The following is a 15,210-nucleotide window of genomic DNA, read 5'->3' as shown; positions in this document are numbered from 1 at the left end:
CCTTAATGGCCCCCCTCCTCCCCCTCCTCCCTCTCAAGGCCCCTCCCCAAAGCCCCCCCCCTTTTTTTTTTTCATTTTGGAGCTCCCAGAGGGAGGGGCCGGCTGGAGGAGCCCAATCTTCAAAGGGAGAGAGAGAGAGAGAAGAAGGGAAGAGAGCGAGGAAGGGGGAGGTAAATGGAAGAAGCCCCCTCCCCTTCACCCCCCAAAAAAGAGGGGCGAGAAATGCACCTTAACGACAACAGTCACACTGGCCTCCAACTGACAAAAGACTTTCCACAGAGACATCCATCTCTATCTATATCTATATATTATCTATATATACAAAAGGGTCCTGGTGTTTTGACACCTCTCACCACCTCTGAGGATGCCGGGGCCGTAGATGTGGGAGAAACGTCAGGAGAGAATGCTTCTGCAACCTGGACAGACAACAATTCCTGCATTTTCCTCCCAAGAAGGTTTTGAATTTTTTTTGGGGGGGGGGGGGAGGAAAGGGGGACGGGACCCCCGATTGGGGGGAGGAAAAGAAAGGCATCCTCTCCACCTCCTTCTTCTTCTCTTTCTTTCTCTCTCTCTTGAGAATCCGGATCCCGCCGCCCTCCTCCCTCCCTCTTTTCTTCCCTTCTTCCGCATCTCACCTGTCTCTTCTTCCAACTTTTCTGTCCTCCTTTCGACGTCTTTTCTTCCTTTCTTTTGGCTCTTCCTCCTTCCTTCGTTCTTCTTTCTCTTCTCTCCCCTCCTTTCTGCTTTGAAACTTTCCTTTTCTTCTTTCCCACCTTTCCCTCCTTTCGGGTTTCTTCTCCCCCTCCTTTCTCTCCTCACCGTTCCTTCTTTCTTTCTCTCTCTTTCTCCTTCCTTCCTTCCTTCTTCCTTTTTTCTCTCTCTCTCCTTCCTTCTTCTCTCTTTCTCCTCTCTCTGCTTTCGTTCCCTGCTGCCTTTTCTTCTTTCTCCTTCCTTCCTTCCTTCTCTCCCTCTCTCTCGTTCCTTCTTTCTTTCTTTCTTTCTTTCTTTCTTTCTTTCTTTCTTTCTTTCTTTCTTTCTTTCTTTCTTTCTTTCTTTCTCTCCCTCTCTCTCCTTCCTTCTTTCTTTCTTTCTTTCTTTCTCTCCCTCTCTCTCCTTCCTTCTTTCTTTCTTTCTTTCTTTCTTTCTTTCTCTCCCTTTCTCTCCTTCCTTCTTCCTTCCTTTCTCTCTCGTTCCTTCTTTCTTTCTTTCTTTCTTTCTTTCTTTCTTTCTTTCTTTCTCTCTCTCTCTCTCTCTCGTTCCTTCTTTCTTTCTTTCTTTCTTTCTCTCCTTCCTTCTTCCTTCCTTTCTCTCTCTCGTTCCTTCTTCACTCTTTCCTCTCTTTCTCTCTGCTTTCGTTCCCTGCTCTCTTTCCTTCTTTCTCCTTCCTTCCTTCCTTCGTTCTTCTTTCTCTTCTCCTCCCTCCTTTCCTCCTTTCTGTTTTGAAACTTTCCTTTTCTTCTTTTCCACCTTTCACTCCTTTCGGGTTTCTTCTCCTCCTCCTTTCTCTCCTCACCGTTCCTTCTTTATTTCTCTCTCTTTTTCCTTCCTTCTTCTCTCTTTCTCTTCTTTCTCTCTGCTTTCGTCCCCTGATCTTTCTTTCTCCTTCCTTCCTTCTTTCTTTCTCTCCCTCCTTCCTTCTTACTTTCTTTCTCTCTCTCCTTCCTTCTTCACTCTTTCTTCTCTTTCTCTCTGCTTTCGTTCCCTGCTGCCTTTACTTCTCCTTCCTTCCTTCTCTCTTTCTCTCACTCTCTCTCTCGTTCCTTCTTCTCTCTTTCTCTTCTTTCTCTCTGCTTTCACCCCCTGCTCTTTCTTTCTTTCTCCTTCCTTCCTTCCTTCGTTCTCCTTTCTCTTCTCTCCCCTCCTTCCCTCTTTTTCGGATCCCTTCCTCTTTTCCACCTTTTCGCTCCTTTCGGGTTTCTTCCTCCTCCTCCTCCTCCTTTCTCTCCTCACCTTGCCTTTCTTTCTTTCTTTCTTTCTTTCTTTCTTTTTCCTTCCTTTCCTTCTTTGGTGTCTCTTTCTCCTTTTCTCTCCTCTTTCCTTCCATTCTCACCTTCCTTCTTTCTCCTTCACTCTTTCTCCTCCTTTGGGGTCTCATTCTTCTCTTTTCTTTCCTTCTCTCTCTCTCTCTTTCTTTCTTTCTCCTTCCTTCACTCTTTCTCCTCCTCCTCTCCTCTTTCCTTCTCTCTCTCTCTCTCTCTTTCTTTCTTTCTCCTTCCTTCACTCTTTCTCCTCCTTTCGGGTTTCTTTCTCCTCCTCCTCTCCTCTTTCCTTCTCTCTCTCTCTCTCTCTTTCTTTCTTTCTCCTTCCTTCACTCTTTCTCCTCCTTTCGGGTTTCTTTCTCCTCCTCCTCTCCTCTTTCCTTTCCTTCTCTCTCTCTCTCTTTCTCCTTCTTCCTCCCCACCTGCCTTCAGACGTTTTCCCTTCTTCCTTCCTCCTTCACTCTTTCTCTTCCTTTCCTTCTTTGGGTCTCTTTTTCCTTTTCTCTCCTCTTTCCTTCCATTCTCACCTTCCTTCTTTCTCTTTCAGTCTTTCTCCTCCTTTGGGGTCTCATTCTCTTCTTTCCTTTTCTTTCTTTCTTTCTTTCTTTCTTTCTTTCTTTCTTCCTCCTTCACTCTTTCTCCTCCTTTGGGGTCTCATTCTCCTCTTTTCTTTCCTTCTCTCTCTCTCTCTTTCTCCTTCCTTCACTCTTTCTCCTCCTTCCCTCCTTCGGGGTCTCTTTCTCTCCTCTTTCCTTTCCTTTCCTTCTCTCTTTCTTCCTCCTTCCTCCTTCCTTCTTTCTCTTCCCTTCCCTCCTTCGAGGTCTCCTTCTCCTCCTTCTCTCCTCTTTCCTTTTCTCTCTCTCTCTTTCTCCTTCCTTTTATCCCGGTTTTCTTCCCGTCCGCACTGCTCCGCCACAAAACCGGTTCTGTCCCTTCAAAGCCGCCTTCGGGGCTGAAGCCGAGCCGACAATTGGAAAGAAGGAGAGAAGGAAAGAAGGTGGAAAGAAAGAAAGAAATGGAAAGAAAGAAATGAAGAAAGATGAAAGAAAGAAGAGAAGATGGAAAGAAAGGAAGATGGATGAAAGGAAGGAAGGAAGGAAGGAAGGAAGGAGGAAAGAAAGAAGGAAAGGAAGGAAAGGAAGGAAGGAAGGAAGGAAGGAAGGAAGGAAGGAAGGAAAGGAAGGAAAGGAAGGAAGACAGAAAGAAAGAAGGAAAGAAGGAAAGAAAGGAAGATGCAAAGAAAGGAGGATGAATAGAAGGAAGGAAGGAAGATAGAAAGAAAGAAAGAGAAAGAAAGAAAGAAATGGAAGGAAAGAAATGAAGAAAGATGAAAGGAAAGAAAGGAGGGAAGGAGGGAAGAAAGGAGGATGAATAGAAGGAAGGAAGATGGAAAGAAAGGAAGAGAAAGAAAGAAAGAAAAAAAGAAAGAAAGGGAAGGAAAGAAATGAAGAAAGATGAATGAAAGGAAGATGAATGAAAGGAAGGAAGAAGGAAGGAAGGAAAAGAAGGAAGAAAGAATCAAAGAAAGGAAGATGGAAAGAAAGGAGGATAAATAGAAGGAAGGAGGGAAGATGGAAAGAGAGAAAGTACAAAAGATGAAAGTAAAGGAGGTCGGAAGGAAAGACAGATGGAAGGATAGAAGGAGAAAACGGAGGAAAAGAAGATGAAGGAAGGAAAGAAAGGTAGAAAGAAGAATAGAAGGAAGACGCAGGAAGGAAAGTAAGAGGGATGGGTGGATGGAAGGAAGGAAGGAAAGAAAAGATGAGGGAAAGAAAGAAGGAAGGAAGACAGTCGGAAGGAGGGAGGGAAGGGAAAAAAGGAAGAGAGGAAGGGAGATGAAAGAAAAAGAAAAGAAAAGAAAGATGAAAATAAGACGGAAGGAAAGTAAGATGCATGGATGGATATATGGTATGGAAGGAAGGAAAGGAAGGAGGACGGAAAGAAGAAAGAAAGAAAGAAAGAAAGAAAGAAAGAAAGAAAGAAAGAAAGAAAGAAAGAAAGAAAGAAAGAAAGAAAGAAAGAAAGAGAAAGAAGGAAGGAAGGAAGGAAGGAAGGAAGGAAGGAAGGAAGGAAGGAAGGAAGGAAGGAAGAAGAGTGAGAAGAAGACGGAAGGAAAGACAGATGGAAGGAAGGAAGGAGAGAAGGAAGGAAGACAGAAGGAATGAAAGGCAGGCGGAAGAATGGAAAGGGAAAAGACCTCCCCCAAGGCAGCCTGTCCGCACGGCCTCTTCCTCGGGGACCCAAAGCGGATTAACGGGGAGGGGGCGGCAAAGCAGCCTCTTCTTGGCCAGTCTCTCCCCCTTTCCTTTCCCTCTTCCTTTCTAGTCTCTCCTTCTTTCCCTTTTCCATCCAGCCATCTCTCAGTCTGTCTGTATATCTATCTATCCATGTATCCTATCTATCAGTCTGTCCATCTGTATATCTATCCATGTAGCTATCCAGCCAGCCAGCCAGCCAGCCATCCATCCATCCATCCATCTATCTATCTATCTATCTATCTATCTATCTATCTATCTATCTATCTATCATCCATCCATCTATCTATCTATCTATCTATCTATCATCCATCCATCTATCATCCATCTATCTATCTATCTATCTATCTATCTATCTATCTATCTATCTATCCATCCATCCATCAATTCATCCATCCATCCATCCATCCATCTATCCAGTCATTCATCCATCTATCTATCTATCTATCTATCTATCTATCTATCTATCTATCTATCTATCATCCATCCATCTATCTATCTATCTATCTATCTATCATCCATCCATCTATCATCCATCTATCTATCTATCTATCTATCTATCTATCTATCTATCCATCCATCCATCAATTCATCCATCCATCCATCCATCCATCTATCCAGTCATTCATCCATCTATCTATCTATCTATCTATCTATCTATCTATCTATCTATCTATCTATCATCCATCCATCTATCTATCTATCTATCTATCTATCATCCATCCATCTATCATCCATCTATCTATCTATCTATCTATCTATCTATCTATCTATCTATCCATCCATCCATCAATTCATCCATCCATCCATCCATCCATCTATCCAGTCATTCATCCATCTATCTATCTATCTATCTATCTATCTATCTATCTATCTATCTATCATCCATCCATCCATCCATCCATGTATCCATATATCTATCCATCCATCCATCTATCAGTTCATCCATCCATCCATCTATCCAGCCATCAATTCATTTATCCAGCCATTCATCCATCCATCCATCCATCCATCCATCCATCCATCCATCCATCCATCTATCCATCCATCCATGTATCTAGCCATCCATCCATCCATCCATCCATCAATTCATTTATCCAGCCATTCATTCATCCATCCATTCATCTATCCATCCCTCCATCTATCTATCCATCTACCTATCCCTCCATCCATCCACCTACCCATCTATCTATCTATCTATCCATCCATCCATCCATCCATCCATCCATCCATCCATCCATCCATCCATCCATCCATCCATCAATTCATTTATCCAGCCATTCATTCATCCATCCATTCATCTATCCATCCCTCCATCTATCTATCCATCTACCTATCCCTCCATCCATCCACCTACCCATCTATCTATCTATCTATCCATCCATCCATCCATCCATCCATCCATCCATCCATCCATCCATCCATCAATTCATTTATCCAGCCATTCATTCATCCATCCATTCATCTATCCATCCATCCATCCATCCATCCATCCATCCATCCATCCATCCATCCATCCATCTATCTATCTATCTATCTATCTATCTATCTATCTATCTATCTATCTATCCATCCATCCATCTATCCACCTATCCATCCATCTATCCATCCATCCATCCATGTATCTATGTGTCAGTCTATGTCTCTGTGTTCCTATTCCTACCTATCTCACCTGTCTATCATTTCCCCACATCTCTTCCATCTCTCTCTCTATCCATCCATTCACCATCTATTTCGATCTCATCGATCTCTTTTCTATTCTCTCCTGTTTATTGATCATCAATCCATATCGATCTCTCTCCTCCCGTCCATCTTTCTCTCCTCTCTCTCTCTCTCTTTTCTTCTCTGTTCATCCAGTTGATTCTTCTGTCACCTGCCCATCTCTTTTCTTGTCTGTCTGTCTGTCCATTCTATCAGGAAACAGTCAGGGCCAGCTAACACCTCCCAACAAAGGATTTCCCTCAGGCTTTGAAGCTGCAAGACCACTCAATGCTAATCACGGTGGCGAATTCCAACATTCACACCCTGGACCTTATTCCGCAGATACATCAACCCCACTTTCCTGGTTTTCCAACAGACCTCACAACCTCTGAGGATGCCTGCCACAGATGTGGGAGAAACGTCAGGAGAAAATGCTTCTGGGACATGGCCATGCAGCCCGGAAAACTCACAGCTGTCCATCCATCCTCTCTACCTATAAATCCATCCTCTCTGTCTATTCTATCTATCCAGAGATAGATAGAATGTCTGAATAATAATAATAACAATAATAACAATAATAATCTTTCCTGCAGAAAGGAACCAAAGTTGGGATGCTAAGCAGGGCCGGCTTGGGATGTGACTTGGAGGGGAGAGCATGGAAATCCATAATAATAATAATAATAATAATAATAATAATAATAATAATAATAATAATAATAATAAATCTTTCCTGCAGAAAAGGACCAAAGTTGGGATGCTAAGCAGGGCCGGCTTGGGATGTGACTTGGAGGGGAGAGCATGGAAATCCATAATAATAATAATAATAATAATAATAATAATAATAATAATAATAGAAGACCTGGCTCTGGCTCACGAATGGGACCCTGAAGAAGGAGACAGAAGGCCTGATCCTTGCAGCCCCGGAGCAAGACATCAGGACAAAGGCCATTCAGGCCAAGATCGAAAAATCAGCTGATGACTCAAAATGCAGACTCGGCAAGGAAACCGACGAAACCATTGATCATCTCCTCAGCTGCTGTAAGAAAATCACACAGACAGACTATAAACAGAGGCACAACTATGTGGCCCAAATGATCCATTGGAACTTATGCCTCAAGTCCCACCTCCCTGCAGCAAAGAACTGGTGGGATCACAAACCTGCAAAAGTATTGGAAAATGAGCACGCAAAGATACTGTGGGACTTCCGAATCCAGACGGACAAAGTTCTGGAACACAACACACCAGACATCACAGTTGTGGAAAAGAACAAGGTTTGGATCATGGATGTCGCCATCCCAGGTGACAGTCGCATTGACGAAAAACAACAGGAAAAACTCAGCCGCTCTCAGGACCTCAAGATTGAACTGCAAAGACTCTGGCAGAAACCAGTGCAGGTGGTCCCAGTGGTGATGGGCACACTGGGTGCCGTGCCAAAAGATCTCAGCCGGCATTTGGAAACAATAGACATTAACAAAATTACGATCTGCCAACTGCAAAAGGCCACCCGACTGGGATCTGCGCGCATCATCCGAAAATACATCACACAGTCCTAGACACTTGGGAAGTGTTCGACTTGTGGTTTTGTGATACGAAATCCAGCATATCTATCTTGTTTGCTGTGTCATACAATAATAGTAATAATTGTTGTGCCAGCTGTCAGCTCTAGTTTGTAGTGCAGTTTTCTTGTAGTGATTCTTTGACTGCTGTTCTTAGCTGTTCTTTGACTGCTATTTCACAGTCCTAAATGCTTGGGAAGCGTTTGACTTCTGATTTTTTTGAAACGAAACCCAGCATATCTATCTTGTTTGCTGTATCATAATAAAATAAAAATAATAATAATAATAATAATAATAATAATAATAATTTGGGAAAAGTTGCATGAAAGTCCTCTTCTTTCCCCCCAGTTGCAACCTTCCTCTTCTCCCTCTAGAAAAAGTAACTTTTTGTCGGCACCCATGGCCTTTTCCTCGCCACCTTTGTGCTTTTGTGGTGACCCCTCCTGCCCCCCAAATATCCTCCTTGAGAGGCTTCTTTCTGCAGCCGTGAAGGATGGATTGGCTGCGGCGTTTTGCCCGGTGAATAGAGAACCAGCCCAGGCTCAAGCTGGAATAAAGATGTTTTCTTTGCCAAACAGAAAAGGGCGGCGGAGGAGGGCGGGGGGCCCGTCCATTGAGGCCGAGCGAGGCGAACACCCCCAGACAAAGGCCCCGATAGACTAAGGGCGCTCTATTAAGGGCCATGAATATTAACCGGCCTCGGAAGGGGCAGCGGGAAGGCCCCTCCGCCAACAAAAGGCAGAAAAAAAAGCCCCCTCCCCATTCAAGGCCATGAATATTTAAGCCCCCCAAAAAGAAGAAAAAGAAGAAGAAAAGCCTGGGAGGAAGGAAGGAAGGAAGGAAAGAGAGGGAAATGGGAATCAAATCAGGCAGATAAAGCAAGAGGAAAAGGGAAAATAAACCAGAGCAGGACAGGGCTGGAAGGAGTTATTGGGAACTACTATTATTATTTTATTTTAGGACACAGCAAACAAGATAGATATGCTGGATTTCGTATCACAAAGAATCAGTACAAGAAAACTGCACTACAAACTAGAGCTGACAGCTGGCACAACAATTATGACTATTATATTATTATTATTGTATGACACAGCAAACGAGATAGATATGCTGGGTTTCGTATCACAAAATCACAAGTCGAACACTTCCCAAGCGTTTAGGACTGTGTGAAACTCCTCAAAGCACAGCAGACAAAGAATCAGTACAAGAAAACTGCACTACAAACTAGAGCTGACAGCTGGCATAACAATTATTACTATTATATTATTATTATTGTATGACACAGCAGACAAGATAGATATGCTGGGTTTTGTATCACAAAATCACAAGTCGAACACTTCAGGGTCCCATTTGTGAGCCAGAGCCAGGTCTTCTCCTTATCAGCTTTTCCTTCAATTTTGTCAAGGAACTTTCCATGCAATGTTTTGTTGTGCCAGCTGTCAGCTCTAGTTTGTAGTGCAGTTTTCTTGTACTGATTCTACTTTAGTTTGTAGTGCAGTTTTCTTGTATTGATTCTGCTCTAGTTTGTAGTGCGGTTTTCTTGTACTGTGTTTTTGTCTGCTGTGCTTTGAGGAGTTTCTGATTTTGGACTTCAATTAAAGGAGGTTCTTCACTTTGCTTTACATATTCTGCCAGGGCATGTTCATTATTATTATGGAACGGTTTTGGTTAATGTCCCATAACAACATATACAGCATTGCCAATAAAATACAGTAGAGTCTCACTAATCCAAGCCCCGCTTATCCAAGCCTCTGGATAATCCAAGCCATTTTTGTAGTCAATGTTTTCAATATATCATGATATTTTGGTGCTAAATTCATAAATACAGTAATTACAACATAACATTACTGCGTATTGAACTACTTTTTCTGCCAAATTTGTTGTCTAACATGATGTTTTGGTGCTTAATTTGTAAAATCATAACCTAATTTGATGTTTAATAGGCTTTTCCTTAATGCCTTCTTATTATCCAAGATATTCGCTTATCCAAGCTTCTGCCGGCCCGTTTAGCTTGGATAAGTGAGACTCTACTGTAATAATAATAATAATAATAATAATAATAATAATAATAATAATAATAATAATTCCTCTGCCTTCCAGCTTTTGTAGTCCTGGTTTCGCAGCAAAAGGTGGATAGTTCTTCCCAACAAACCGCAGTGAATTCCCAAAACTATCACCATCTGCCGGGTCTTGCAACCTGAGCTACTTTGGATCTCGGTGAAGAGAGAAAAGTGGGGAGTAAACATAATAATAATAATAATAATAATAATAATAACAACAATAACAACAACAATACATATTTCCTGAGCCACTAAGAGATAGTTTGTTCTTTGCCTCTGAGGCCCCGGCGGGAGGACCATTCCCACTGTTGGAAAGGGAAGTGTTGGTGTGGCAATGAATTATGAATGGCGTTGCGGGGAAATAAAACCCCGATAAATCATCGCCTTCGTCACCTTAAGAAGACGCCAGCGTTAAATAATGCTAGCAGGGCTTCTCCCTGGGGCTGGCGCTGGGCTAATAGGGATTACTGTAAATCCAAGGCGGAGAAAAGGGAGAGCGAGGCAGGACGCTCGGGATCAAACGCAGTGGAAAAATACGCCGTTTTCGCCTCTTTTCCTAGCATCAGGTGTACTGGTTTTGTTGAGAACAGCGCCACTATCTCTCTGCTTTGAAAACATTCTGGCTTCTCCTCCTGCGTTCGTCTCTCAAATGCTGCAAAACTGGCTTCGAAAAGTAGCTTTGCACAATGGTTGTGTACATCCGTCCCATATACTTGCACAAAAGGACGTACTCACACCATGGTTGCGTACATCCTTGCACTAAACTTTGCACAATGGTTGCGCAAATCCTTGCTCAAGACTTGCACAAAAAGGATGTCTTTGCATGATAGTTGTGCAAATCCTTGCACTGTTCTTGCACAAAAGGACATCCTCACACAATGGTTGCGCAAATCCTTGCACTAAACTTTGCATGATGGTTGTGCAAATCCTTGCACTGTACTTGCACAAAAGGATGTCTTCACACAATACTTGTGTAAATCCTTGCACTATACTTACATAAAAGGACATTCTCACACAATGGTTGCGCAAATCCTTGCACTGTTCTTGCACAAAAGGATGTCCCCACACAATGGTTGTGTACATCCTTGCACTATACTTGCACAAAAGGACGTCTTCACACAATGGTTGTGCAAATCCTTGCACTGTTCTTGCACAAAAGGACATTTTCGCACAATGGTTCTGAAAATCCTTGCACTATACTTTCACAAAAGGATGTCTTTGCATGATGGTTGTGCAAATCCTTGCACTATACTTGCACAGAATCTTTCCAGGAGTTTTGTGTGTGACGTCTCTAGACAGTCCACGTTTCGCAGGTGTGTAACAACAGGGTTGGGAGGGGAATAGCTTTATAAACAAGCACTTTGGTATCTCTACAGATAATCTGTATTTTATAGACAGTGTAGATGAGGCCTAAGTGCACTCTGCCCTGGGTGTCATTTTGGCTGAGAGAGTTGCTAGGACATGAAGGGGGCGGGGCCTAAAGGCAGCAGAGCCTACCTTTCTAACTGGCAGGTAGGGGGAGAAAGGCTCTTCCTCATCCTTTGTAATTTGGACTATTTTTCTACTTTTTTTGATTGAAAGACGTACCTTGGATGACTATGTCTTTTGTGGCCAAATTTGGTGTGATTGGGTTCAGTGGTTTCGTTGTTTACTCCATAGTAAAAACACACATTACTTTTTTATATATGTAGAGATTGCGACTGCCATTTATTTCTAAATTGCAAATTTGGTGTGATTGGGCTCAGTGGTTTTGTTGTTTACTCCATAGTAAAACGCACATTACTTTTTAATATATATTGACTAGCTGTGCCCGGCCACGCGTTGCTGTGGCAAAGTGGTGGTGGTATTGGTTAAAAATTGTTGTGACATTTTTATTTGTATTTTTTAAATTAATTTTATTGTAAGTTATCTTTTTATTTATTATATTTTATCATTTTCTTGTGTTATTTTTAGTTATTTTTTGTTATTATACTATTTTATTGTATTAATTTTTTAGTGTTTTAAATTATTTTTTAGTGTTTTTTATTATTTTTTATTGGGTTGCTAGGAGACCAAGTTGGAGGAGCTTAGCCTTCTAACTGGCAGCAATTGGATAAAAGCAGTTATTCCTCTCTCTCTAATTAGGACTTTATTTTTCTTTTCTTTTTGTTGTATCAACCTAGAGGCGTGGATGATGGGTTGTGTTGTCCAATTTCGAGGTTGGGGGGCCTGTAGTTTTGTTGTTTTGTGCGTCACCGTGATGCCATCACTCTTTTATATATATAGATAGGTTGTGATTGCTATTTATTTCTAAAAGGATATCTGCCCAGAGACTGGGTGCAGTTATTTCCATTTCCTAGAATGTGGAAATACGTCATGGCGAAAAGCGCAACCGCGCAATGCACCTCTTGCAAAAATCCGACTTTCCCGCAATCGCTCGACGTTCCGATAAAGTTGCTATTTCTTGGGGGGGGGGGAGCTTTCGAAAGGGGAGGCCGACAAAAGTGGGGTTTCGGGGCACTTAAGAGAAGGCCGCCCGGCTTCTTCCGCCGAGCCCGCTTTGCCTGCCCGGCGCCAGGGCTTAATGGCCGGTCCGGTTTGGGGGGCGAGGCCCGCCCGGTCTGAAAGCGGTCCCGCGAAGTGCCGAGCGGAGCCATCACTCATGGCTGATCAGGCCCCGCCCCGAGGGAGCCACTCTGATCGGTACTTAAGAGGAGCGCGAGAGGAAATGCATCCCCTGCCCCACTCTCTGCCCCATTAAGGGGCACCGCCGGGTTCATTACCAGCCAAATGCTCCTCTTGGCACGCAGCGCCGGAGACGAATTAGGAGCGGCCCCGCTCCATTATCCCGGCCCCACCGGCCACACCCAGGGGCCTCTGGCCGACCCTCTTCCGGCTCTCAAAGAAGAGCCCCACTCGCTTCTTAATTAATGAAACAGAGACACCAGGGATGACAGATTGCGGGGAACCCATTAGAGGGTCCGACCCTCTACCCCTCCATCTCCAGCAGACCCGACTCTGCCAGAGATACCTGATCGAGCGCATCCCGACTTACTATCGATCCGTCCGTCATCATACTATCCCTCTCTCTCTCTCTCTAGCTAATTTCACTATTCAACTAGCTATCTCTCTTTTTCTCTACCTAATCTCACCATCTATCCATCCATCATCTACCTGTCTGTCTGTCTTTCTCTCTAGCTAATCTCACCATCTATCTATCCGTCTATCCATCTGTCTATCCGTCTATCTACCTATCCATCTATCTGTCTGTCTATCTATCTATCTGTCTGTCTATCCGTCTATCTATCTATCTATCCGTCTATCTGTCTGTCTATCCGTCTATCCATCTATCTATCTATCTATCCATCCATCTATCTATCTGTCCGTCTATCCATCTATCTATCTGTCTGTCTATCTATCCATCCATCCGTCTATCCATCCATCCTTCTATTTTTCTATCTTTCTGTCTCTCTAGACAATCTCACCATCTATCCACCCATTATCTGTCTGTCTGTCTTTCTCTCTAGCTAATCTCACCATCTATCTATTTATCTATCTATCCGTCCATCTATCCGTCTATCTATCTGTCTATCTATCCATCTATCTATCCGTCCGTCTGTCCGTCCATCTATCTATCCATCTATCTATCCGTCCGTCCGTCCATCCATCCATCTTTCTCTCTATCCATCCATCTATCAGTCCATCTATCTATCAGTCCATCTATCTATCTATCTATCCGTCTATCTATCATCCATCCATCCATCTATCTCTCTCTCTCTCCGTCTATCCATCCATCTTTCTATTTTTCTATCTTCCTTTCTCTCTAGCTAATCTCACCATCTATCCACCCTCTATCTATCTATCTATCTATCTATCTATCTATCTATCTATCTATCTCCCTCTAGCTAATATCTCCACCTATCCATCCATCATCTATTCATCTATCTATCCATCCATCTATTTTTTCTATCTTTCTCTCTAGCTAATCTCACCATCTATCCACCCATCTATCTATCCATCTATATTTATCTGTCCATCTTTCTCTCTAGCCAATCTCACCATTTATCTATCCATCCTTCTACCTACCTAACTATCCATCTTTCTTTCTTTCTATCCATCTAATCTTACTATCTAGCAATCTATCACTCCATCTCCTTATTCTCTCTCTCTGGTCTTTGTGATTCTTCTCTCTAAATAGCGATCCAATCTATTAATCTAATTGTTTCGATCCCTTCACCTACCTGTCCAACCTTCCATCCATCATTTTATGACCCATCTCTCTAACCTGACTCTCAATCTAACTATCAATTTTGTGCTTACTATCATCGTGTCACTACTCTGTCCTCAGTCGCGGATACGGGAGGCTCAGCCCGTTATCTGTATCCGCAGATTATTCATTCTCGGAGAATAATTCCCAAAAGAGAAGCTTGGCTTCCCCCAGACTTAGGACTCTTTGGAGTTGGCCGCCATCTTGAATACGGGACTCTGACTCCGCCATTGAAGACGATGGGTCTCTGGCCCTCCTTGGAGTTGGCTGCCATCTTGAATACAAGACTCTGACTCCGCCATTGAATAAAATGGGTCTCTGGCCCTCCTTGGAGTTGGCTGCCATCTTGAATACGGGACATTATTTGACTCCGCCATTGAATACAACGGGTCTCTGGCCTTCCTTGGAGTTGGCCGCCATCTTGAATACGGGACTCTGACTCCGCCATTGAATACGATGGGTGTCCAGCCCTCACGAGAGTTGGCTGCCATCTTGAATACAAGGCTCTGACTCCGCCATTGAAGACGATGGGTCTCTGGCCCTCCTTGGAGTTGGCCGCCATCTTGAATCCGGGACATTATTTGACTCCGCCATTGAAGACGATGGGTCTCTGGCCCTCCTTGGAGTTGGCCGCCATCTTGAATCCGGGACATTATTTGACTCCGCCATTGAAGACGATGGGTCTCTGGCCTTCCTTAGAGTTGGCCGCCATCTTGAATACGGGACTCTGACTCCGCCATTGAATACGATGGGTCTCTGGCCCTCCTTAGAGTTGGCCGCCATCTTGAATACGGGACTCTGACTCCGCCATTGAACACAACGGGTCTCTGGCCCTCCTTAGAGTTGGCCGCCATCTTGAATACGGGACATTATTTGACTCCGCCATTGAATACAACGGGTCTCTGGCCCTCCTTGGAGTTGGCCGCCATCTTGAATACGGGACTCTGACTCCGCCATTGAATACAACGGGTCTCTGGCCCTCCTTGGAGTTGGCCGCCATCTTGAATACGGGACATTATTTGACTCCGCCATTGAATACAACGGGTCTCTGGCCCTCCTTGGAGTTGGCCGCCATCTTGAATCCGGGACTCTGACTCCGCCATTGAAGACCCGGCATCCCCGTGGAGGCCCTTCCTTCCTACCACATGGCAACGCCGTCCACCACCAAAGCAAGGCCTCGTCCATGGAAACCGCACCCCTTTCCGGTCGCTGAACAGTAAAAAAACGAAATAAATCTATTAACGAGCGTCGTGGAGACAGGTAAGAAATAATAAGTATTTTTCAAACCCGACTAAAAGACCCCGAACGTGTATGTCTAGCGATGTGAATAATAAAAGTGAATGTTTGTATGTGTGTATGTATGGGGCAGCTTTCTGATTGGCTGCCACTTCCACAGGCCACTGTGACCGCCAG

This window comes from Anolis carolinensis, unplaced genomic scaffold (assembly GCF_035594765.1).
Source record: "Anolis carolinensis isolate JA03-04 unplaced genomic scaffold, rAnoCar3.1.pri scaffold_7, whole genome shotgun sequence".
Classification (NCBI taxonomy): domain Eukaryota; kingdom Metazoa; phylum Chordata; class Lepidosauria; order Squamata; family Dactyloidae; genus Anolis; species Anolis carolinensis.
This window is presented reverse-complemented; position numbering follows the sequence as displayed.